At 37.4% G+C, this 24,598-nt stretch overlaps 1 protein-coding gene across 7 annotated transcripts in view; it reads right to left on the bottom strand.

Moving 5' to 3' along the window:
* Nucleotides 1–24,598, bottom strand: part of SLC16A7 (solute carrier family 16 member 7) — a 170,317-nt gene that overhangs the window by 120,979 nt on the left and 24,740 nt on the right. For 2 of the 7 annotated variants that reach the window (XM_082849376.1, XM_082849381.1), the window contains exons 1-2: nt 10,966–11,191; nt 3,378–3,540 (exon numbers count right to left, since the gene is read on the bottom strand). The exons of 3 other annotated variants lie outside the window; for them this stretch is intronic. The gene's annotated coding sequence lies outside the window, so the exon portion shown is untranslated. Of the gene's footprint in view, nt 1–3,377; nt 4,864–10,965; nt 11,192–24,598 lie in introns of those variants that run through there. 2 more of the 7 variants (XM_082849377.1, XM_082849378.1) reach the window with 2 other exon arrangements.

Below are 24,598 nucleotides of genomic sequence, written 5' to 3'. Positions count from 1 at the left end.
TTTCTTCACAGAATTTATCAAGATTGTTATTACATAGTTATTTATATTTCTAAATGCCTTTCTCTTCCACTATAAATTCCAAAAAAGCATGCAAATGTGTTTTATATGCAGTACCTTGCTCAGTGCCTAGAGAGACGATGAATGTTTGATGAATGAATAAATGAATGAATGAGTGACCACGTAAAAGATAACTAAATTATATACACTTATGCTTGACACTTTAAGCTCATGCTGAAAATGTATACGTACTTCAGGGACTCACTGGCGTATATGACAGTGTAGTGTAATGAGGCACAAACTTTCAATTCAAATGGAATGGATTTAATGCCGGATCTGGTATTTAATGAATTGTGTGATCAAAGACAAGTGGAATGAACTCTCTAACCCTCTGTTTTCTCATCTGTAAAATGTGAACAATTGCACTGGATTAAGTATTAAAGATAATGCATACAAAAGTATGCAGCACAGTCCATGACATGGAGCAAGGTCTTAATGTGGTGGGTAATGTCACTTATTAATATTTTATATAGATTTTAAGTGAATTATATTAATCTAAATTATCCAAGGGCTTTTAAAAATTGACAACATAAGTCTATTTTGAGTATATGCTGGCAGTGATAATTCATCAATAATTTACAGCATTAAAATGAATTTTCCTACACTTTCGTGTCTATTTTCCCACACCTTCGTGTCTATTTTCCCAATTATTATAAAGTTTCAACAAGTTATTTTCAATTAAATTTCATCATTCTTTACTTGGTACACTCCTTGCAAATTCTTCATAATCATTCAAGAATCCTTCTCAATTGGTCCCCATAACCATAATCTGAGTTCATCGTCAGTTCAATTTTCTGGCCTAAATTGCATGCTCTTCCCTAATCAACTTTCATTTCATTATTGCCCCTATATTTCATAACTTCAGCGATTATCATAATGGAAAAAGTAATCATTGTTGAACTGTATTCTCCCTTCTGGACTATACCTTCTTTGAGGTTCTATCCTCTGCACAAAGAATTGGATCTAATCTTAATCCTTAATTTTTATTCATCCATTTATGGACATATACTGAGCATGATCTATGCTCTGTTCTGAATGTCTGTGTCTCCCAAAATTCTATGTTGAAGATCTAACACCTAAGATGATGGTATTAGGAGGTAGGGCCTTTGGAAGGTTATTAGAAATGGGATTAGGACCCTTAAGAAAGAGCCTCCAGAAAGCTAGCTCACTTCCCCCACCATATGAGGATACAAGAAATCAGCGACCTGAAAGAGGGCCCTCACCTGACCATGTTGCACCCTGATCTCAGACTTCCAGCCTCCAGAACTATAAAAGATAAATTTCTGTTGTTTGTAAGCTGCCCAGTCTGTGGTATTTTGTTATAGCCACCTGAAAAGTCTCCGACAACCTATGTGCCAGACACCATGTTGGGTTAGATTGTTACAAACCAGAGCACGATAAAGTCTCTAGGATCAAAGAGCTCACAGACTAATTAGGGGATGCAAAGCTAGAAATAAATAATTATGAAAAATGTGATAAAGGAAATAACTATGCTCATGGCTTTATGAAAACACTGAGAAATAACGATGTGCTTGGCTTTATGATAATTAACCAGCCTCAGGTAAGTAAGGACAGGGACAGAATCCTAGAAAAAGCAATGTTTCTTAAAAGATAGAAAGGAACAAGTGAACTAAAAGGAAAAGGGGAAGGACATTCCAGGCCCAAGGGTCAGTATGAAGCAAAGAAACGAACGACAGTGTATTCATACGGGAAACGCTAAGACAGCAACTTTTGCAACTCTTGTCACATCAGTTCGTAAAGTATTACTCCAGCACAAAAATGGGTAGGAAAGGTTTTATATTAGACTGTGTTTAAGTTAAAATAAATTAAGGTTACAATCTTAAAAATCTGTAAATTCAGGGCTTCCCTGGTGGCTCAGTGGTTAAGAATCTGCCTGCCAATGCAGGGGACACGGGTTCGATCCCTGGTCTGGGAAGATCCCACATGCTGTGGAGCAACTAAGCCCGTGAGCCACAACTACTCAGCCTGTGCTCTAGAGCCCACAAGCCACAACTATTAAACCTGCGCTCTACAGCCCGCGAGCCACAACTACTGAGCCCCCGCGCCACAACTGCTGAAGCCCACGCACCTACAGCCCATGCTCTGCAACAAGAGAAGCCACTGCAATGAGAAGCCTGTGCACTGCAACAAAGAGTAGCCCCCGCTTGCTGCAACTAGAGAAAGCCCGCATGCAGCAACAAAGACCCAACTCAGCCAAAAATAAAATAAATAAATTTAATTTAAAAAAGAAACTGTAAATTCAAACATTTTTTTCTTAAAACACCATTTAAAGCAACATTAGGAAACGTCTGTTTTGTTAGACTTTTATTCAGTGTTTCAGGTTACTCGGATAGAATACTGATATTCCAAAATGGTGGACTATTAACATTACTGCACATCTTCCCACCAAACAAACTCTAAACTGCCTTATTAGTAACATGTAGGAAAAGGCCAGAAAGGCTCTCTATAAAGAGAAACTGACACACATTGGAAAGCACAATTGATAATGGTTTATTAAGCCCTAGGCTGTAGAAAAGCCTTGGAATTGGCTCCCTCTTTTCACAAATGGAGAAAGTAAGAAACAATGATAACCGATAATGTTTACCCATGCTAAAGTGACTCCCTGGAAGAAAGGCAGAAAAGTTATAAAGGGAACATTAAAAAAAAAAGAGACTAGCTTTATTTCTATTCTGACACATATATAATAAGAGCCCTAGAAACTATTGCACGGTTATAGAATAAATCTGGAACTATCAAAAAAATTTACTTTTTAATACAAAGAATTTTGTGTCCCATAAGGGCAGGGTCTTCATTTTTGTTCGTCACATTTTCCCCATCTCAAGACAAGTACTAAGAATTATTTTTGAATGAATGAATAGTGCATGAGTGCATGTTATGTATAAGACTAGACTCAGGAGAATCTGGCAGAAAATCAACACACAATGTACTCTGCCCTAGTAGGGGATACAAATGGACAAATTAAAAGGATTGCTTTGTATGAGGTAAATTTTTTTAAAGTATCATAGGAATAAGGGGTTGGGGGAAATGGTCCTTTTAGCTAATGTGATTAGGGAAGGCCTCTGAGATGGAAGAGGTGGGTGCAGGATACAGATTTACCTAAGCAAATACTTTGTGTGTGCTATTTTACTACAACGTATCCTGGCAGCTACCACAGCTCCAATATAAAGGCAGAGAAAAAGCTTAAAGAGTTTATACACGATTGTTTCAAGTAATACGTGTATGTATATACAATCCACCTTTAAACAATGCAGAGGGGTTAGGTGCGCTGAGCTTCCATGCAGTTGAAAATCCCAGTATACCTTATAGTCGGCCCTCCGTACCCGCAGTTCCTCTGTATCTGAGGTTCCGTATCCACAGATTCAACCAACCACAGATTGTGTAGTGCTCTAGTATGTATTTATTGAAAAAAATCCCTGTAGAAGTGGACCAGCGCAGTTCAAATCCCTGTTGTTCAAGGGTCAACTGTAAAAATAAACAAACAAACAAACATATACTAAAAAATTTTTCTATACAAATGTTGCCCTCAGTGTTTTGTTCAACTAGAAACCTTTGTAGACTTCTCAATTTGCCCATGTAAGTCATTTTTCATACATGCAGCTCCTCTCAAAAAACCCGTACAACAGAAGTTTAAAGGTTTCTGAGGAGACTTTGCCTAAGCACCAAAATATTCTTTTTAAAATTTTCTTTTCTTTTCTTTTTTTCTTTTTGAGAAGACATTTAGAATACCAGGCTCTCTATTAGGTTGCCAAGATGAAAGGGGTATTTTCAGTTGCTAGTACACAGCAGCACTTGTTTTTGATAGGGGCTGCCAATGACTTTCATTACATCTGTCAGTCAAATAGTAAAAAAGAAAAAGAAAATCATTGAAATAAATCCTACACAATTGCAAACATTTGCCATGATAAATGGCTTTAGTAGCCAACGGTGGCATCGATCCTTGTGCTATTTGGGTAGATGGAATGCAAGAGTATTTTAGAGAAAGCACTACATTATTTTCAGAATCTCAGTCATTTAATTTCTTGTAGAAAATGAAAAGAACAATCTCAATGTTTGGAAAAATGAAATTCTAAGGTGTTTTTTTCTGTCAGAGTGCAGAGTTCAAGTTAACATATTATTTCCAATGACAAAAAAGGGACAGTCACCAAAATTTAAATAGAATGTGTAAGTTGCAATCATGAGATCTACCCTCCCCCAAAAGTCAAATATTAAAAACAAAGAGTAAATCACAAATTTCCCTTCGGTCTGCTTACAAATTGCATAAGTCTAATGCCTCCTTCGTTTCTAGCAGTATTTCTGAGTTTCCTTACAAGCATTTAAATTTGGCACAAGGCTGAAACATGGGTTAGCATCTGCTGATGTTGCTTTTAGTAGAAATGTGAATTTTAAGCCCATGATGAGAATGAGCCAGTGACAATGGCTGCCATTCTTTGTTGGCAACACTGTCTTTTCCTACATCACTTTGGTCGTACAGCATGGTTTCAACTCCCTCACTATCACAAAGAGTTTGGGTTGTAGTTCTGGGTTGTTTTTGTGTTTGTTTTATTGCATATAAACAGTAATATCTGTAAGAACATTATGAGAGGAGGGATAAGACAGGAGCACAATACACTGTAGCAAACAAAAACTAACAGAGCAAACTAAAGACTAATTTCCAGGATAGGGTATGATAAAATCAAAGAAAGTTGGTAAGAACTGCAAGAGCATTATGAAAAATTAGCTTTCAAATCCTGGACCAAGTCTTGGAGTTGCTAAGAATCTTTGGAAAACAAAACCAACTTTTTTTTTTTTTTTGCGGTACGCGGGCCTCTCACTGTTGTGGCCTCTCCTGCTGCGGAGCACAAGCTCCGGACGCACAGGCTCAGCGGCCATGGCTCATGGGCCCAGCCGCTCCGTGGCATGTGGGATCTTCCCGGACTGGGGCACGAACCTGTGTCCCCTGCATCAGCAGGTGGACTCTCAACCACTGCGCCACCAGGGAAGCCCCAACATATTTTTTAAAGGCTTCAAGGTCAGAGCCCATGAGCCTAAAGGATTATAAAATTTGGTCAGGTGTGTATTACTGAGTTGATACTTCGCAATGATAGATAAAAACTGGACTGGATTGCAAACTACCAAATCAGTATTTGAAGCTGAAAACAGAACTATGCTAATTCAGATCATGTCAACAACCAAGGTATAATGCAACTCATGTATTAATAGATAAGGTACAGAAATATGAACACATGAAAATACTTTTGCTGTTCTTATAATTTGATATTCATACAAGTACTTAATACTATGTTTCCTATGTTAATTATAAGCAAACACAGTTATCAGAGATTCTAGTCCACCTTTTTAGAAACATATAAACTTTTTTTTCTAAAAGATTATCATGGAAGAGGTTTTAATATTTATACTTGATGTACTGAGAAACTATTTAAGTAATGCTTAATTCTAAGACATCCAAGAATTACTTGCAGAATATTTAAAAATTAAGAGTCAGGATCTGTCTTTTCTTGGGCCAACCACTAACAAGCTATGTGAATTTGGAAAATTTAGTTAACCTTCTGAAAGTCAAAGTTTCTTCCTTTCCAAAATAGAAATACTTCATAGGTCATTGAAATAATAAAATGATATACTACTTGCAGACAGCTTAGCACTTGATAACACACAGCACTATCAATTATATTTTTTTCAGAAAAAGTTATTAACCCACTGAAATGCAACAGAAAAGGAAGTACTATTAAAAACTTTATTTTTAAAATTCTTCCTCCATCCAGAATTGTAGTTCCTATAAAACAAGAATCACAAGATTGGAAAATAATGGCAACTTAAAAAATAAAAGGCAATGACCACGATAATAGAATACATTCCTATTTTTAGGGGAATGCCAAGAAAGAAAGAAGAAGGAGGAAACGGAGAAATAGAATGATCAAAGAGCAGGGAGGCAAAGAGGTGGAAATGACTAGTCACTATAAAATATCAGATTATTGTTGTATTAAAAGTATTTGGGGAAAAAATTCTCTTGTCGCCAAATGCATTCTGTTAGTGTCCTTTGAGCCCGAGACATTTATGTGGGTATTACAGATTACAGATTCACATTTAGTGGTATCCTAAGTTTATGCACTTTTAACAGTTTTTAATATTTGTGACACATTTCTTCCTTTGTCTTCCAGTGTGCACCCAAAAAGATCAGAATGGGAGCTGCTTCTTTTACTAAGGGCAATCTGAGGTTGAAACAAAGATAACCTTTCTACTAAACCAGAAAAGACCACGTTTACAATTGAGCAGTGTGACTTGGTGATAGCTTCTTAATACTTAAAAGGTAGAAGCTGACTCTTCTTAACCATGGTCTCCATTTTCTATATAAAGAAATGAGCAAAGAGGTCAGTGGTACTTGACTAGCACAGATCCATTTTGGAAATAGGAACAAAATTTTCTAAGTTTTCAAAATCAGGAATTATTTTCTCACAATCTACATATTATCTGAAAAATAATGTCAGGTCTCTGCGCTCAGAGAGTAACATGTGGATTAACACAGTGTGTTTGATGCTACGTGAAAGCTGAAATCTCTCTTAAATCCATGCAATCAAATTCATAATATAATACATATCCAAAGTGTGTACCTCTTGTTAAATTAATTAAACAGGGAGGCCGTTAGACTGTGGTGGCCGTAATGCTGCGGAGGCCTATGTAAGCAAACAAAATCTATGCTTGTGAGTGCCTCACGGTTATGAAATCAAAACACGAAAGACAACCAATCACAAGCAGCCAGCTAGGCCGTAAGCCGTAGCCAGCCAACAACTTCCTTACTTTGCTTCTGCTTTTTCTCTATAGAAGTGTCTCCTAGGCTCCTGTTGGCGGAGCACTCCTCTCTTCTGGTTTGGTGCTAATTCCAATAGCTTTTTGCTCAAATGCTTAAGAATTTTAATATGCCTCAGTTTATCTTTTTTTTTAACATCTTTATTGGAGTATAATTGCTTTACAATGGTGTGTTAGTTTCTGCTTTATAACAAAGTGAATCAGTTATACATATACATATATCCCCATATCTCTTCCCTCTTGTGTCTCCCTCCCTCCCACCCTCCCTATCCCACCCCTCTAGGTGGTCACAAAGCACCGAGCTGATCTCCCTGTGCTATGCAGCTGCTTCCCACTAGCTATCTATTTTACGTTTTGTAGTGTATATATGTCCATGCCACTCTCTCGCTTTGTCACAGCTTACCCTTCCCCCTCCCCATATCCTCAAGTCCATTCTCTAGTAGGTCTGTGTCTTTATTCCCATCTTACCTCTAGGTTCTTCATGACCTTTTTTTTTTTTTCTTAGATTCCATATATCTGTGTTAGCATACGGTATTTGCTTTTCTCTTTCTGACTTACTTCACTCAAATGCAAATCAAAACTACAATGAGATATCATCTCACACTGGTCAGAATGGCCATCATCAAAAAATCTAGAAACAACAAATGCTCGAGAGGGTGTGGAGAAAAGGGAACACTCTTGCACTGTTGGTGGGAATGTAAATTGATACAGCCACTATGGAGAACAGTATGGAGGTTCCTTAAAAAACTACAAATAGAACTACCATACGACCCAGCAATCCCACTACTGGGCATATACCCTGAGCAAACCATAATTCAAAAAGAGTCATGTACCACAATGTTCATTGCAGCACTATTTACAATAGCTAGGACATGGAAGCAACCTAAGTGTCCATCAACAGATGAATGGATAAGGAAGATGTGGCACATATATACAATGGAATATTACTCAGCCATAGAAAGAAACGAAATTGAGTTATTTGTAGTGAGGTGGATGGACCTAGAGTCTGTCGTACAGAGTGAAGTTTATCTTTTAATATACCTATTGTCTCTTCAGCTGAATTTGCCCAGCACCCCTATAATTCTGAAAGTAGCAACATCCAATAATAAATTCCTATTTTGTACACATATTCTGTCACCAAATATAAGAGAAGCACATAGTCTAAATGTTCTGTAGAATAACTTAATCAGAAAAGGCCTGGAAAAATTGTGTTCCATCCTCTTCCAAAAAGAGGATGATTATTTAACCTCAAACTTCAATAATGAAGATTTTTCTAAGTTAAAATTTGTCCTATTTTCTTGATAGTAATGCTAGGGAAAATACGTTCATTTGAGGAAAAAGGAAGTGTTCGTGTTTAATTTCTTGGAAATATCATAATTCTACATAGATCTTAATTTAGAAATTGTACAGTTTTGATCATTTTACCTCATGGCCTCATGAAGCTTGAGCTTCATTTATTTGAAAACTGTTTGATCAATTTTTAATAGAAAAAATAAATTAAAACCTAAGGAGAACAAAACTCACATTCAGCCTACCCTACACAATTATTTCAAAGTAAGTGCTTTTTGATTGAAATTTGAGAAGTAACTGTTTAAATATTTAAATATCTACTGAAGACAAAAATACTTCTAAGTATGCACTTAAGATGAATCTTTCTGAGTAACACTGATGTCTAGTATGTCATTATTAACATATGTAAAGAACCTAGAACAGAAATGTTTGAGTGTTTAAGAGTTTTTAAGTATGGTATATAGGCTTCCTACTTCAAAAAAAGGATATAATGATACACCATCGGAAAATTCACCAGCTTAAATATATGGGAAATCTAAAGGATTCTCTCAGGGAAATATTTTTCCTGATGGACAGATGAATCAAGTCACAAACGTTCCCTTTGCCACCTCTGGATTACACAAGAGTCTTTAGTTTCCATATCCATAAAATTAGAAACCATTTGAAGTGTAGGTTTCAGGAAATTAGGTTTCAGGAAATTATAACACAACTCCTCACAAACTCTTCATGAAATTTCCTATTGCATACTTGACAGTTGGATTTTTAACTGTAAAATGAGTTTCAAACTGATGAAAAATGCATGAATTTATTTCTAAATTATTAAGTGAAAAAATGGTGTGCAAGTAATTAATTAGTAAAGGACATTTTAATATTCTCTAATGGTAAAAGTATTAGACTGTGCTCTCTTTTATTGCATTGCATGATTTGTAATGTGTTCTACCACAAGCTCACTTTGTATATAAAACTGAGGAATTTGTTTCAGCCGGATCGCCAATGGAAAGAGAATTGAGGAAATAAGTCACAAAGGCAATGTTAATAAGGGGCAGAAATTCAAGCTCTGATAGTACATTCTGTACCTGGATATAGCAGAGAACTTTCCAATTAGAGCCAACAAGTAGAAAGCTGATATCTCCAAGCTGAGATTTATAGGGAGAGGTCGGCAGCATGTAATGAGAATTTGGAGCACATACATCCAGCTGTTAACACCTTTAGTATAAGTATAGCTTCTAATGGCAAAAGCTAATGGCTCCATGACAATAATAAATAATAGTGAAAGAATATTCTGGCCTCAGGCCTCAGAAAAAGAATGGGTGGCATTATACGATTTTCACTAACACTACCTGAAGGAGGACTTCTAAAGGGGTAGTTTCATTCTCCTAAGAGCATTAGCTGCACTAGAATATGGGAAATAACAATAGGCAAGAAACAACCTTTTGGTTGAATTCCATCCTTTCCTCAATGGAATTTACATCCAGGCATGTCCTTGCTGGAAAGAAAGGAGGGAGGAAGGAAGGAAGAAAGGAAGGAAGGAAGGAAGGAAGGAAGGAAGGAAGGAAGGAAGGAAGGAAGGGAGGGAGGGAGGGAGGGAGGGAGGGAGGGAGGGAGGGAGGGGGAAAGGGGGGGAGGGGGGAAGGGAGAAAGGAAGGAGGGAGGGAGGGATAGAAATCCCTGCCCAGGTTCCCATCACTCACTGTATACCATGCAATAAAAATGTAAAAATAAATAACACTTAAAAGCATTAGAATTCACTTCTTTGTGTGTGCACCTACCAGGACAGTCTTGGAGCACTCACAATGTGTACAATGTGTAGGCAGACACCTGGAGTTGTGCCCTGCACAACCTACAAGGTCATTTACAGGCAGCCCTGAAGCAATATTTAAGAACATGTACTCAGGAGTTGGCAGATCTGGAATCAAGTGATCCTAACCGTATGACTGTGGGCAAGTTAATTAAACTGGTTAAGTTTAGTTTCCATATCCATAAAATGGAGATAATAATATTAGCCACCACCAAAGGTTACTGGAATAATAAATGCAAATAAAACACATAGGACACTGCCTGGTAGATGTTAGCGAGCTATAAAACTCAACTGTTGTTATTATTATCACATACCAACTTTTGTGGTTAAATGCCACAAAAAAATATAGAGCTATGTGCTGTTGACACATTATTGAATGTGAGACACCTGGAATTTCAGGCTTTAAACTCTATTGCTAAACATTAATTAACCATATCACTTGTATTTAACCCCTACCATGAAAATACACACAATATTACGTGTCTTTGTGATGTCATAGTAACTGATACGGTTAGTAGTCCACTAGGGTCTGATGTGTCTGTAATCTTGGCAACCACACTGCACAAACTGCACAATACCAAGGCCACAGCTCCCCCAGAGCCCAAGAAAACAGAATAGAGTAGAATTGATAACAGCAAATATAAGCACAGTGACGTGTTAACCAAGAAGACAGCCTAATTCTGTAAAAAGAAAATAAAGCACAAGCATGCTGTAGACTTTTTTGAGCATTTGTATGAGCACCAGGAAAACATACTTGGAAGTCTTGTTATATCGACCCCAAGATTGACAGCAGAATTATTATTCTTCAGTGCAGCCAAGGCCTAGAAGTCAGGTATATTATTAACAGCAGAATGGATCCTTCACCTTCAGGTAACTTTCATACAAACCCTTGTCTCTTCCTAATGCTAATGCCTATCAGCCCATTAATCACGGCAGCTTCTTTCCACAGCCCTCTCTTCAAATCTTACTCCCCAAGTGTGTCTCAGCCCAAACTGTACCTGTATTTAGTTGCTACCTTTCAGTTGAATTCCATCACACTGCTGGCTGCTCCTCTTGGCATTTTACAAATGAAAAAGAAATCTGCTGAGTTATTCCAGTTAGACTGCAGTGTTTCTTAACCTGGAAGGTTTTTGGAGACTTATTTGGCTGTCACAACTGGGAGGGTGCTACTGGCTTCTGGTGGATGGAGGCAGTGCCAGGACTGTGGCAGGCATGGGAGGTGCCTGGGGCTCAAAATTTAAGGAGGCACTCACTCACCCTTAGGGTCACCCAGACACAAGATTAAAGCTCATAGGGCCCTGGGAGCGAGTGCCTCCTTAAAACCACGGCTTACCTTCCTCCCTTGCCTCCCTCTAGTCCCAGTCCTGGGTTGAGGGCAGGGTTGCCTCTAAACATCCTTATAAAAGGAATTATCCAATCCAAGATATCAATAATACTGAGGCTGAGAAACCCAGACTGGTTTAAAGAATCTAAAGAAGATCAGGGTTGGAAAAATGATTCCCTCCCTTTTCCACTTTAAGTTACAAATTTTAAATCACACTCTGTTAAATCTAACGTCTCTAATAGTGAAATAATACCAAATTCTACCAGGTAGCTTTAATTCATTTTACTCCCATCCACATAGCCTACAATGAAGTTCAATTAACTCGACCCATTTCCTTCCTGGCCTTTGTACTTAGGCCCCAGCCTTCCCTCTGCGGGTGCATCTCTCACTCACCCTATTTACCTCTAAGGGGCAGATGCAAGGGTACCTTCCCATCAAAATGTGACTCCTCCCTTCTCAGATCTGTTTCTCTCTCTTGCGTATCTTTCTCTGTATCTTATATTACACTATAGTCATTTATTTGCCTTTTTAATTCTCCCTATCCCTGACCTACCCTGCCCCACCCACACATATGAACATGCACACAAATACACACACACTGACTTAACCTCCCTACAGTCATGAATCAGGTTTGCTTTATATTTACTTTCCCGAGAACCTCTATGTAGAACAGTGATTTGAACATGTAGAGAACTCAATATATGTTTTAACTGGATCAACGAGGCAGTTATATACAGTAATACATGATAGCATGAACGATAATATTTCCTTTTGGCTATCTGAATCTAAATATAACACTGTGTTACTAGGCCTTGTCGAATCCAGTACCAATTTTCTTCTCCTGGCAGATGTGTCCATCTATTTCAAGTTTGAGATCCCAGAATTCTTGAGGTTTGTGTTCAGTAGGTAACTGACTTGACATTTTGCTATAAACAAAAGCACAGAATGGAATGTATTTTCTTCCCAGAGACCTGTTCTAGCAGCAGAAGAGCTTATGTCTTTGCCTGAGCTATGAGCCTAAACTCAGGAAGAAAATAAATCCAATTCCTAATAAAAGCTGAAGAAATAGCCTTGTAGTATGTCAAACTCTTCAGGAAGCCAAACTGATGCAGCATGAAAACACATTTCCATCACCCTCTACCTCACCCTCAACCTTAAAACTAGTCTGAATTCGAAATTTCTAATTTTGAATTTTAACCAAAAATAAACTGACTACCTAAGTAATTAATACATAGCTATAAATATCTTCTATTGAGAAAGAATACAATACATATACAATCAAATTTCCCAGCTATTTGTCCTCGAAACAAATATCTTATATATTTAGTTTCTAAATATGTGATTTGACAAAAAGGAAATTGAAGGCTTTCCCTAATGGATACCAAAAAACCACTGATTTTAATCATTTAATCCTCTTATTAGAGAATTAGCTTAATGTTTAACTAGCACCTGGAAAGATACAATTCTAATATTACAAGTTTATTACGAAACAGTTATCGTGAAAAAATCTTTGAAGATTAAGTGCATGTATATTCCATGAACATAACTTTCAAAACTCGAGGTAACAAAACTACTATGTTAAGTTTTCTCATAGTGCTAGCTGATTCTATGCTAAGTAAGAATCATTTTCACTGTTTAGTCCATAGCCATTAGTTGGGAGAAAGGAGCTGACTTATTTGGAGCACCCAGTAAAAGCCAAGTAACCTCCATGTGTGTTTCATTCAATAGCTGCAACAACCTTGCTAAGAGAGGTTTCACCACCTGCCTTTTACAGATAAGGAAACAGCTCCAAAGATGTTTAGCAAGGTGCCAATTTTCATGACACTGGTAAACAGTGCTTCTTAAGTATTATCTTCCAACTATGTCAAAATACTGCTATCTGAAGAATGTTCTGTATTACATTTTAACCTATGAAAGGCAGAAAATCTCCTCATATTTTGAGTGTTCCACTAGTGAACCAATATATGCCACTTGATGTTAAGCATAATAACGTTCAAGGTAAAGCAAGGACTAGGAGCTTCCCAAAGAGGAAGTGCACCCCATCAAGGAAACAGACCGCAACAGGGAGCCATCATTCTGCTGGAGTATCAGTGGTGTATACAAAGAGAAGGATGGGGCTTCCCTGGTGGCGCAGTGGTTGAGAGTCCGCCTGCCGATGCAGGGGACACGGGTTCGCGCCCCGGTCCAGGAAGATCCCACATGCCGCGGAGCCTGTGCTCCGCAACGGGAGAGGCCACAACAGAGAGAGGCCCGCGTACCACTAAAAAAAAAAAAAAAAAAAAAGAGAAGGATGGGAGAGCCATGAGGTATCACAATTCCCACAAAGTTAATCCAGTTCTCACTCCTTTGTTCCTTGTTTCAACAACTGATGATCTGGGCCTACGGTGTATGATACTTCAGTGACTACTGCATAGCATAGAAAGGTGTAAACATGTTTTTCTTCAGAAAGTTTACATGCAATGCATAAAAAGTTGAAAAGTAAGATAATATATGAGTTTCAAAAACATTATTCAATCAGGGAATGCTATGAAAATTCAAAAGGGAAAACAGATTATTCTAGCTGGGGTCATCAGGATAGGCAGTATTGAAAAGGGTGGAATTTGAACTGCCCTTGAAGGACAGGCTAAATATTAATAGATACAGACTGCAAAAGAAAATATACTAAATTCAGAGATCAAAAGTTTGAATGCAGAAAGGCATGTAAGCATATTTGGGAAATGACAATAAAATTTGAAGTTGAAGAAATTCTACACAGGCACACATTCTTAAATGCTTTGTAGCAGAAAGTTTTTATAGCAACAACTTATAAATACCATCTACTACTTTCATTTTAAAGTTGCATATAAAAATGAATTTATTTCCTTTCATTTTATTACTTATGAGTAGATAATTTTTGTAGTTTAATATGTAATAGGTACACTGGTCATAATATAATATTTTAAACAAGTATGAGAAGAGCATATCATTTTATTTTTTTTACACATCTTTATAGATTTTATATGATATTTATATAATCACATATGCATATATTATATATGTACTTGTATTTTGTTTTTTTTTGTTTTTATTTTTACTTCTTTATTGGAATATAATTGCTTTACAATGGTGTGTTAGTTTCTGCTTCATAACAAAGTGAATGAGTTATACATATACATATGTTCCCATATCTCTTCCCTCTTGCGTCTCCCTCCCTCCCACCCTCCCTATCCCACCCCTCCAGGTGGTCACAAAGCACCGAGCTGATCTCCCCGTGCTAGAGCATATCATTTTAATAGTTAGGCATATAGCTTCTGGATAGAAAATTTGATTATCATTTGAGAAATCTGAGTTCTCCAAGTATTGTTCTATCACTGTATAATGCTGAAATGGAGACAGATAGATACAGTTAGATGAAAAATGTTATGGAGTGAATGTCTCTGTTCCCCCCAAATTCCCAATGTGAGGATATTGGGAGGTAGAACCACTGGGAAGCAATTAGGGTTAGATGAGGTCCTGGGTGGGGTGGTCCTCAGGATGGGATTAGTGCCCCTGTAAGAAGAGACCAGAAAACCGTATCTATCTGTTCCCTCTCCCTTTCCTGTTCCCGGTCCCAATCTCAGTCACACGTGTACATGCATCATAGGAGGCCACAGCGAGACAATGGCCATCTGCAAGCCAGGAACAGGGCTCTTGCCAGAAATCAAATTAGCCAGCACCTTGATCTTGGACTTCCCAGCTTCCAGATTTGTGAGAAATAATTGTGTGTTGTTTAAGCCACCAGTTTATGGTATTTTATTATAACAGCCTGAGCTAAGACAGATAAATAGGTAAGTAGACCAACTAACAAACAAATTGTTATATAAATGAAGATAGAGAAGAGTCTTTTGAGAATCAATGTAGTCTTAAAAAGTTATTTATATCTCTAACCTAAGTATGGGAAAATTTAATCTGAATGCTGGGTGGGACATTAATTAATTGATTCATTTATTTATTCAGTTATTATTTACTGAGGACATCCCATATGGTAGGCCCTAAGCTAGGTGCTGGGTTAAAATACACACACACACACAAAGAAATGATGTGTTTTTTTCCTCACTACATAGTGGAGGAGATAGACATATAAGCATATAATTATAGTCAAATGTGATAAAAGCTACAGCAGGGGTAGATTAAGTTCCTATGAAAGCAATAAATGCTTCCTATACGACTCTGGCATGATTTCATAGAGGAAATGAGAATTGAACAGAGTCATGAAAGACATTCAGTTAGAGAAGAAGAAGAAGTCATTTCAGATATAAAGAGCAGAATGTTCAAAGGTATGACTCCTGATGTAGCAAACGATGGCCCTGAATCATTGGAGGCCTGATCAGAAAGGGCAGGAATCGAGACTGAAAACGTACGATGGTGCTTGACAGCAAAAGCAAGGCTACGGATCACAACAGTAAAGGGAGGTCTATATAGGCTTTTAAGCCTGAGAAAGATATGATTAGATTTACTTTTCAGTAAAATTGCTTTGAGGGCAATGGGGAGAATTACAAAGTGCAGGGAAGAACTGCAGAGTAGTTCAGGTAGAAGATGGTAAAGATACCGACAAAAGCAGTGGCAACAAGAATGGGAAGAAATGTTGGATTCAAGGTTATAGCTTGAGTCTTAAGGGTTTGATGAAAGTGTGGTTGTACCAGATGGTAAGAAATGTCAAGAACGACCTTGTGTTCCCAATGTGGAAGACTGGGTGGATATTAATGGATTTGCAATACTGGCACAGGATGAATGGAAGAACATCATACAGGCAATGGCCATGCAGGACTGCAGCAAGAGATCAGTCAGGGTAAGGGCTGTAGACTCAGAAACCACCAGCTTAGAGGGTGGAGCTGAAACTCTGAAGACAGACATGTCACTGAAATTATGAGCAAGGAAAGAGCAGAGGTTTTGGAAATAAACAGTGTTTGGTGATAGAAAAAGCAAAGTCTGGGGAAAAGACCAAGGCGGGGAGGAAGATTGCCTAAATGCACAAAAATGTAAAAAAAGATCAGGGACTGAGTAAAGATGACAAATTTATCCAGAGAAAGTCCCCGTATTTAACCTTACTTTCTCTGAAGCTTTGTGAGCAAAAATATTTCATTACTTCAAGGTAAGAAGTTTTTCCTCAGGAAGCTACAGTTTCTCTCTAGATGACAAACGTCAGACACTAAGATAAATAAATAAAAATCAAAAGATTGGCACATACACTCACATATATAGATAACTGCATGATAACACGGTTTATATAAGAAATGAATTTGCACTTTACACAGTGCAAGAACTCTAAACAGTGGCCTATCAAATTTTATGAACTTCTGAAGGAATTTATTTAAAATTTTCCAATGAAACAAAAAAAGAATGGATTTTGTTTCCATGGTTGATGTTGTGACATAATGCCACAGGAAATTACTTCTGGTTTAAATCACGAACTGTGCATAAATTCTCTTGGGTTCCAGGTCAATGTATGAAGCACAGCATGGTGTAAGTGATATGAGACCTATGGGGAATTGCAAGATTGGCTTCCTTTCTAATGAGGGAAAAGTTTTATTTACAAGATAACTCAGCTGAAGTAATAACACGAATTAATTTACACCCTCTGCATTTAAAGGTCAAGTACTTCTCTCCATGTTCTTGAGACTAGAAGAAACCAATATTAAATAACATTTATAAATGTTATAAGAACAAAGTCTCTTGTTGGTACACATTGAGCTCCCATATAACATATATTCAGATGGAAAGTTTAAACATGTTTTACTCAGTGTCAAAGGAGTTAAAACTGTCCTTGTTCCAATTTATATCCCTTTTGCTTTTACCAGACTTGCTTTCCCTGTTTTTCAATCTGAACAAGTTGTCATCAGCTGTGAGCCTGAATCCAGAGGCAACGTTCTGAGCTCAGGCGCATCCTCTAATACACTGACAGCAGTATATTCATTTCTGTGACAGGACTGGTTGCTGGCAAGCAGCGGGAACTCCTATGTTTGAGTCAGGCTCTTTCTCCTGAGTATCTGTTATGTGACTGTGAGTCACTTAAAGTCCCTCAGTTGTATTCATCCGTAAAATGGAGAGAATTATCACGTTGATCCACCTCACTGAATTAACGAGATGAATCAATGAAAACACTGGGTTGATGGGAAAACACTGTACAAATGAAATCATGGTTAGTTTTTTTAATTCATTTTTATGCAGAACATAACTGCATGTACTAATTTGTAGGGAATTAGGTTGAGTCCAGACCTTCACTTTTATGTTACATGCTCTTCTCTTAAGAAACTAACAAAGCAATAAAAAAAAACCCAAAAAACAAAAAAACCTGAGGAACTTAAAAGGACAGAGAAAATGAGTCCTTGAAATGTTTAAGGCTTTCCTAGAAATATTTAGGCAAAGAATGACACTTTCTTCTGTGAAATGCTCATGATTCTACTCCTGTAATCTGCAATTATACCTACTAACATGTTCTGCTTTTACCTCCTGTTTGCTCCTCCCATATGATACAGTGTTTCACACACAACAGACTGTCATAAGTATATGATTAATTGCAACAGGAAAATTTTCAGGTGTAAAATGTTACATAATATAGCTCAGTCAATGTAATTTTTTAAAAACATCTGTCCCTCTACAAATGCCCCAATTTCTTTCCTTTTAATGGCTGAGTAATATTCCATTGTATACATGACTAGAGACTGTCACACAGAGTGAGGTAAGTCAGAAAGAGAAAAACAAATATCGTATATTAATGCATATATGTGGAATCTAGAAAGATTGTACAGATGAACCTATTCGCAATGCAGAAATAAAGACACAGACGTAGAAAACAAACGTACAGACACCAAGGGGAGAAGGGGGGGTGGGATGAATTGGGAGATTGGGATTGACATATATACAACTACTATGTATAAAATAGATAACTAATGACAACCTACTGTATAGCACAGGGAACTCTACTCAGTGCTCTGTGGTGATCTAAATGGGAAGGAAATCCAGAAAAGAGGGGATATATGTATACATAGAGCTGATTCACTTTGCTGTACAGCAGAAACTAACACAACACTGTAAAACAACTATATACCAATTAAAAAACAAACTGTCTCTTTAGGTAACAATTCTACCATTGAAGTATATTTTTTATATAAAGCAAATTATATTAAAAAATGTTTTTTCTAAACTGACAAATTGTTTTGTTTCTATTTCACCCATCTATATTAGGCACATTTGCTACTGCCTTCCTTTCTTTCAGTCTGCTTCTCAGTGATGATAAAGGAACATACCTAGGTAGACCTGCTAGGTAGAACATGCCTAGGTACCACATGATCCTAACCCCAGGCCATAGCCAATTAGATCAGGGCTTACATCGAGTGAGAAGGAGAAAGAAATAACTAACACTTATTGAGTAGCCACTATATCCAAGGCTCTTGCTTTTTACTCTTCACATGCAGTCATTCATTTAACCCTCATTACAACTGTGAGGCAGTGAATATTATTATCATCCCCATTTACAGATGAAGAAATTGAGTCACAGAAAGTTTCCCAAGATTACAAGGCTAGCAAGATTTGGAGCTGAGCTTCAAATCCAGCCAGTCTAGCTGCAGAACCCAAGCTCTAACCATTGTGGCATGCTGTCCTTAGATAGTATACCACCATACTACCATCTATAGGTGAGGCAAAGACAGTTTTATCTTCTATCTCAAGAATTTGAGGTGATACATGGAGAGACTGAGTCAGTTGGATGGTGTTGGACACTAGAAGTGTGAGGTCATTTAGCACTGCAACAGAAAGGAAAATCGGTAGGCCATGGGGGAAGGTCAGGGCTGCATTACTCTTCCAGCCAGATCTAACTATACTTCCTGAAATTAGGCTCCAAGAAAATCCCCTGTGTTTCCAACTTGAGTTAATTTGCGCAAGTCTCTGTCCTTTATAGTATAAAAATCCCTCCATTGAAAGCAACTAAAAAATTGTACATAAAACAGGAAAACTAGAAGAAAGTAAGAAACATCCAGAAAACGAAACGAACTGAAAGTGGAAACCAAGTGGTTAAGAAGAGTACTTTATTCAGGTTTCCTCTTGGGACATTTGATCAACGAAGTAGACTTGGACTTGGGGTTTCACAGCCCAAGGAGCTGCAACAGATCACAAGGCCCAAGGTCAGCCAGAGATGGAAAGTCTAAAAGGTGATACTCCCTCCTGTGACCCAATAAAACTGTACCGTCATTGTACCAGAAATAAGTTTGCAAGTTTGCAATGCTACACACACACAGACACACACACTACACACCGCTGGCAACTGCAAAGAAACCAGTCTGCCTCTAAATTTGGCACTGGTGACAGGGAACAAAAAATATCACCTGAGGATTCATAAGCAACAGTAATCCCTCACGTGACTTTGCCCTCCAATTTCGTACTGTCAAGGTGGTTCAAACATCTAAAAACAGTTTAGAGTATCGGGTAATATCCCAGGCCCTGGAAAAAGGAAATACAAATTCTCTCAACTAGAAATCCAGCTTAGTCCAAGCTTCAAATAATTCTTGCATGATGGAGATCCAAGTAATACTCATTTGAAAGGCATTATTAAGCAAGAACCAGGAGAAACTACAGATAGTAGAATCTGGTCCACAAATACATTAGATAGCAAAATTATCAACCAGAAAATATAAATTGAGCATGCTTTAAACAGAAAAGGATTAAAATATAATTAAACAGTATGAGACCATGAATAATTGTACAAGAACTAAACATTAAAAAAAAAAAGACTTTTGCCCAAATATAACTTACTAAAACCGAACAAAAGAAAAGGAAAGCAAATGAATAATAAATACAAAATTTCCAATAGTGGTTAGCTCTGGGAAGGGGTGGGGGGATGGGTAGATAAGGATCAAAGAATGAGACCAGGGAGATGCACACAGGTAAGTTTACATTTTTGTTAATATTCTAATTCTTGAATTGGTTGGTGGGTTCATTAATTTTCATTATGTTAACAAATAATTAAACACAGCTATGAATGATGAGAGCATGTCACAACCTAAAGATTAAGATTAGTCTTTAATTCAATTCTGAATACCAGAGGGCCAAAATACAAATAATAAGTAAGTAAATATTTTAAAACCAATTACTATAATTCATCACAATAAAGGAAAAATTTTTAAATCATCTCAAAATTCTACCAAACTAAATATCGAAGAAAAGTTCCTCAATCTGCTATCTATAAAAACAACAAAAAACTAAACAAAAATCTGTAACATCATACTTAATGTTACCCGTTTGAGAGATTAGAATATGTGGTTTTAAAAAGGCAACAGACATAGTATCTTCAACATATAGTTCTTCCTTTAAAATATAACAAAATATACCAAATCCTTTATAGATTAAAAACAAATGGAGCCCGTGAAAGAAGACCTGAATGAATAGAGATAAATCACGCTCATGAATTGAAAGTTTCAATATCATAAAAATGCCAAGTAGATGTATTGATTCAAATGCAATGAAAAATGCCATTTTTTTTTTTTACTTGAAAACCTGAGTCTAAAATGTATTGAGGGCTTCCCTGGTGGCGCAGTGGTTGAGAGTCCGCCTGCCAATGCGGGGGACACGGGTTCATGCCCCGGTCCGGCAATGTGGGAAGATCCCACATTGCCGCGGAGCGGCTGGGCCCGTGAGCCATGGCCGCTGAGCCTGCGCGTCCGGAGCCTGTGCTCCACAATGGGAGAGGCCACAACAGTGAGAGGCCCGCGTGCAGCAAAAAATAAAATAAAATAAAATAAAATGTATTGAAAGATCAAAGGCCTAGAATGGCAAAGTCGTTTCTGAAATAGAACCAAAGGACTGGGATGAGCATGACTAAATATCAAGGCTTATTATAAAGCTTTGGCACCGGTACCAGGGTAGATGAATTCATCAAGGAACACAACAGAAAGCCAGGAAACACACACACACACACACACACACACACACACACACACACACACAATTTATTTTTATTTCAAAACTGGTATTATCAGTTAGTAGGAAAAAACTCTTGTTCTAGGCCAACTGGTCATCCATATGGGAAAATATGACCCTAGGTTTTCCCCTCACACCCTGCAGAAAAATGAACATAAGGTGACTCACCCTTCATGATAAAACAAAGCCACAGCTCATCTAGCCAATACAATAGTCGATAGCCACATGGGGCTATTTAAATTTATACGTAAATTAATTGAAATTAAATTTTAAAATTTAGCTCCTCGGTCACATTGTTCACATTTCAAGTACTCAAAAGTAACATGTGGTTAGTGGCTACCATACTGGGCAGTGCCAGGTATAAAATATTTCCATCAGTGCAGAAAGGTCTATTGGACAGTACTATTTACAATAGTATCATTATGACCTTGGGGTCAGGAAGGGATGTATTAAGCAAGGAGTAATAAATTAAACAAACAAGCAAAAAAGGATGAAAATAACTGATAAATTCAGCTATTAAAATTCAGAACCATTTGTCAAAAGACACTACAGAAAATGAAAGCCTTAATTTGAAGGAAGGTATCTGTAATATTTATATATATATATATATATATATATAGAATACATGGGATATATAAAGACTCTAAGCAACAAAAAGATAATCACATAGAAAAATGGATAAAAGACTTAGGTACTTCATTCTCTTTGATGACCAAAAAAATAATTATAGCCTGATTTATCTTATCAATATATGGCGTAGGTTAGATTGAAATGTTTGACAAATTTCTGTGTTCTATTTTAAATCACCAAGAGTAAGAGGGCAACAACAACATACTTTTCAGCCTGGAAGGAAGATTATACTGGTTTGGACAGCATCCCAGCAACATATAAGTAGGTTGATCATTATGTTTGAACATGTAATTAAATAGATACTTCTAATGTTAGCTTATCCTTAATTAAAAGATAGTTCTCTAGCTTACTTAACAATTTATCTTTACCTTATTTGAGCACACATACGTGGGAGGCACATAGTACATTTATACCACCTTCTCGCTCTGCGTGTAGAATGTGGTGACTAAGGCATTAATTTCACATTTACTTCAATCAGAAGAGTCAGAGAACACAAAGACGTGTGTGATTGGAGGATGGAATGGTAAAGGAAATAAAGTTACAAACATATGAGGAAATACTGAAAATATAACTCAAATGCAATTTCCTCAAAGCAAAGATAAATTTTCATCCCTGAATTAACATGAATAGGTATTTCTCTGTGTACCATCCACTTCCTTACCCTCCCCCAAATGGACAGGATAAAAAAAAAAAATCATACTTTCTTAGCTTCTATATAGAAAAAAAGTTTTCATGCTTTAATAAAACAAATTTGTAAAACTGATGTTTATGTACCTTAAACACTGAAACAAAACTGCACTCACACCACATACCCAAACGGTCTAATTTGCACTGTCTTAGTTTTAACCAAATTGTAAGAGAAGCATTTAAAGGAATGTTGACCTTTTATTCTGGCATATGGTAAAACAATAACAATACTAAACAACTTCAAAAAAAGTTTAAACTAGCTATCAGTTTGTACCACAAAATACCAAACAGTAACATGTGATAGTTTGCTCACACTCAGACAAGTGTAAGGGCCAATGATTCTAGAAGTTGACTCAGTCTGTCAGAAAGAAATAAACAATGGGAAACACTCTGTATGTGGATCTCAAGAAACTATGATGTGATTTCACCTCTCAAGGTCTTTGTAATCTAAGACTGAGAGGAAAACAATTAGTAGGTTGGCAATTCTGGTACACGGTGAATCGTGTTAGACATCTGCAAGAGAATGGGACATTCAAGTCATATTAAATGTTAGAGGATACAATTGTCAGTAATGGAGCACCCCATTCCAGCTTAGCCTCACCACTTCCTAGAATCCTGGGCAGAGACTAATTACATATTCTGCCTCTATTCAGATTGGCCTGCAAAACCAGAATATGTTTGGGCTGGGTTTGTAAATACAATCAGTGGGCCACCTGCATAGCTAAGGAAAGCCAACGAAAGGCCATAAACTCAGACATTGGCGTGAAGGGTAATTTTTTTAAAGTAATATTATGACTAACAACAAAATATTATAACTATTTCTCCCAGTTTGGAAGGGGTGGACTTTTGTACATAATTTTATGTTCTGATCAATAATCCAATGTGAGTCCCTTCTGAGATGTATTCTTATTGTACACTTGATTTCTCTTCCTCACAAATGTTTGCCTCCTACTTTCTCCTCTGCTACACGTGCTCTGATTCATTTTCTCTTGCCAATTTCCTGTTTTCTGTGCCTTCCAAAGAGGACACACATGTCTAATTCAATATTGTTTTTATAGTGGTAAAATTACAGATATTTTTGCAAAACAGAGAACAGGAAGTGATTAGAAGGGCCTTGGACATCAACGTTCCTGACTAATGAAAAAGCCAAGAGAAATGTTATAACTTCTTAGCACCACATAGCGAAAACTGTTCTCAATCCATAGGTAAGACCCCTTGGTTGATGTCTGCGTCCTTAATATTAATTCCAATGCAGACCACATTGTGCTGCTTTCATGTGCAAATTTTTCATAAACACCCCTCATTATAAATTCAGTAGTTACCTGGACCTTTTCAGAAAAAAGGGTTTTTATATGAAGCAGTAAATAATTTCCAAGTTGATGTGTTCTGCTTTGCATCTAGAATCCCAGCAATGAATCTACAACACTCAAGAGTTCTTTATGCGGGCAAAACCTAGAATAACATGAATAATCCAATCCATTTCATGGGCAGGGATCTATGGTGGCAAGGAATCAAAATTCACTCAGTGTAGCTTAAGGAAAAGGGGAGAAAGAAAAAAAAAACAATATCAACACAGAACTCAACTGTAGAGTTGTTAGGCTGCTGCCTCCTCTGTCTCTTTAGGGCCCTGAACGGGTTCAGGTGCTGAGTATAATCTAAGTGATAAAATGTGGAATCTGAGGTTAGAGTGTCTAGTCTCAAACATTATCTCTATTATGTACTAACTTTGTGAACTGTGGTGAGTCACTGAATGTCTCAGTGCCTTGGTTCCTTTTTTTGTAAAAAAGTAGTAACAGTACTTTTCTTATAGGATTAAACAAGATAACGCATGTAAAAGGCTTAGGACAGTGCCTGAGACAGTACGCACTCAATAAACGAAAGTCATTATGATAACGTAATTGTAACTGCTTCTTTTTTTTTTTTTTTTTTTGCGGTACACGGGCCTCTCACTGCTGTGGTCCCCCCCGTTGCGGAGCACGGGCTCCGGACGCGCAGGCTCAGCGGCCATGGCTCACGGGCCCAGCCGCTCCGCGGCACGCGGGATCCTCCCGGACCGGGGC

The sequence above is a fragment of the Leucopleurus acutus genome (assembly GCF_964270905.1).
Source record: "Leucopleurus acutus genome assembly, chromosome: 11".
Classification (NCBI taxonomy): domain Eukaryota; kingdom Metazoa; phylum Chordata; class Mammalia; order Artiodactyla; family Delphinidae; genus Leucopleurus; species Leucopleurus acutus.
The sequence above is the reverse complement of the archived record's forward strand: the minus strand, read 5'-3'. Positions and strand labels throughout refer to the sequence as shown.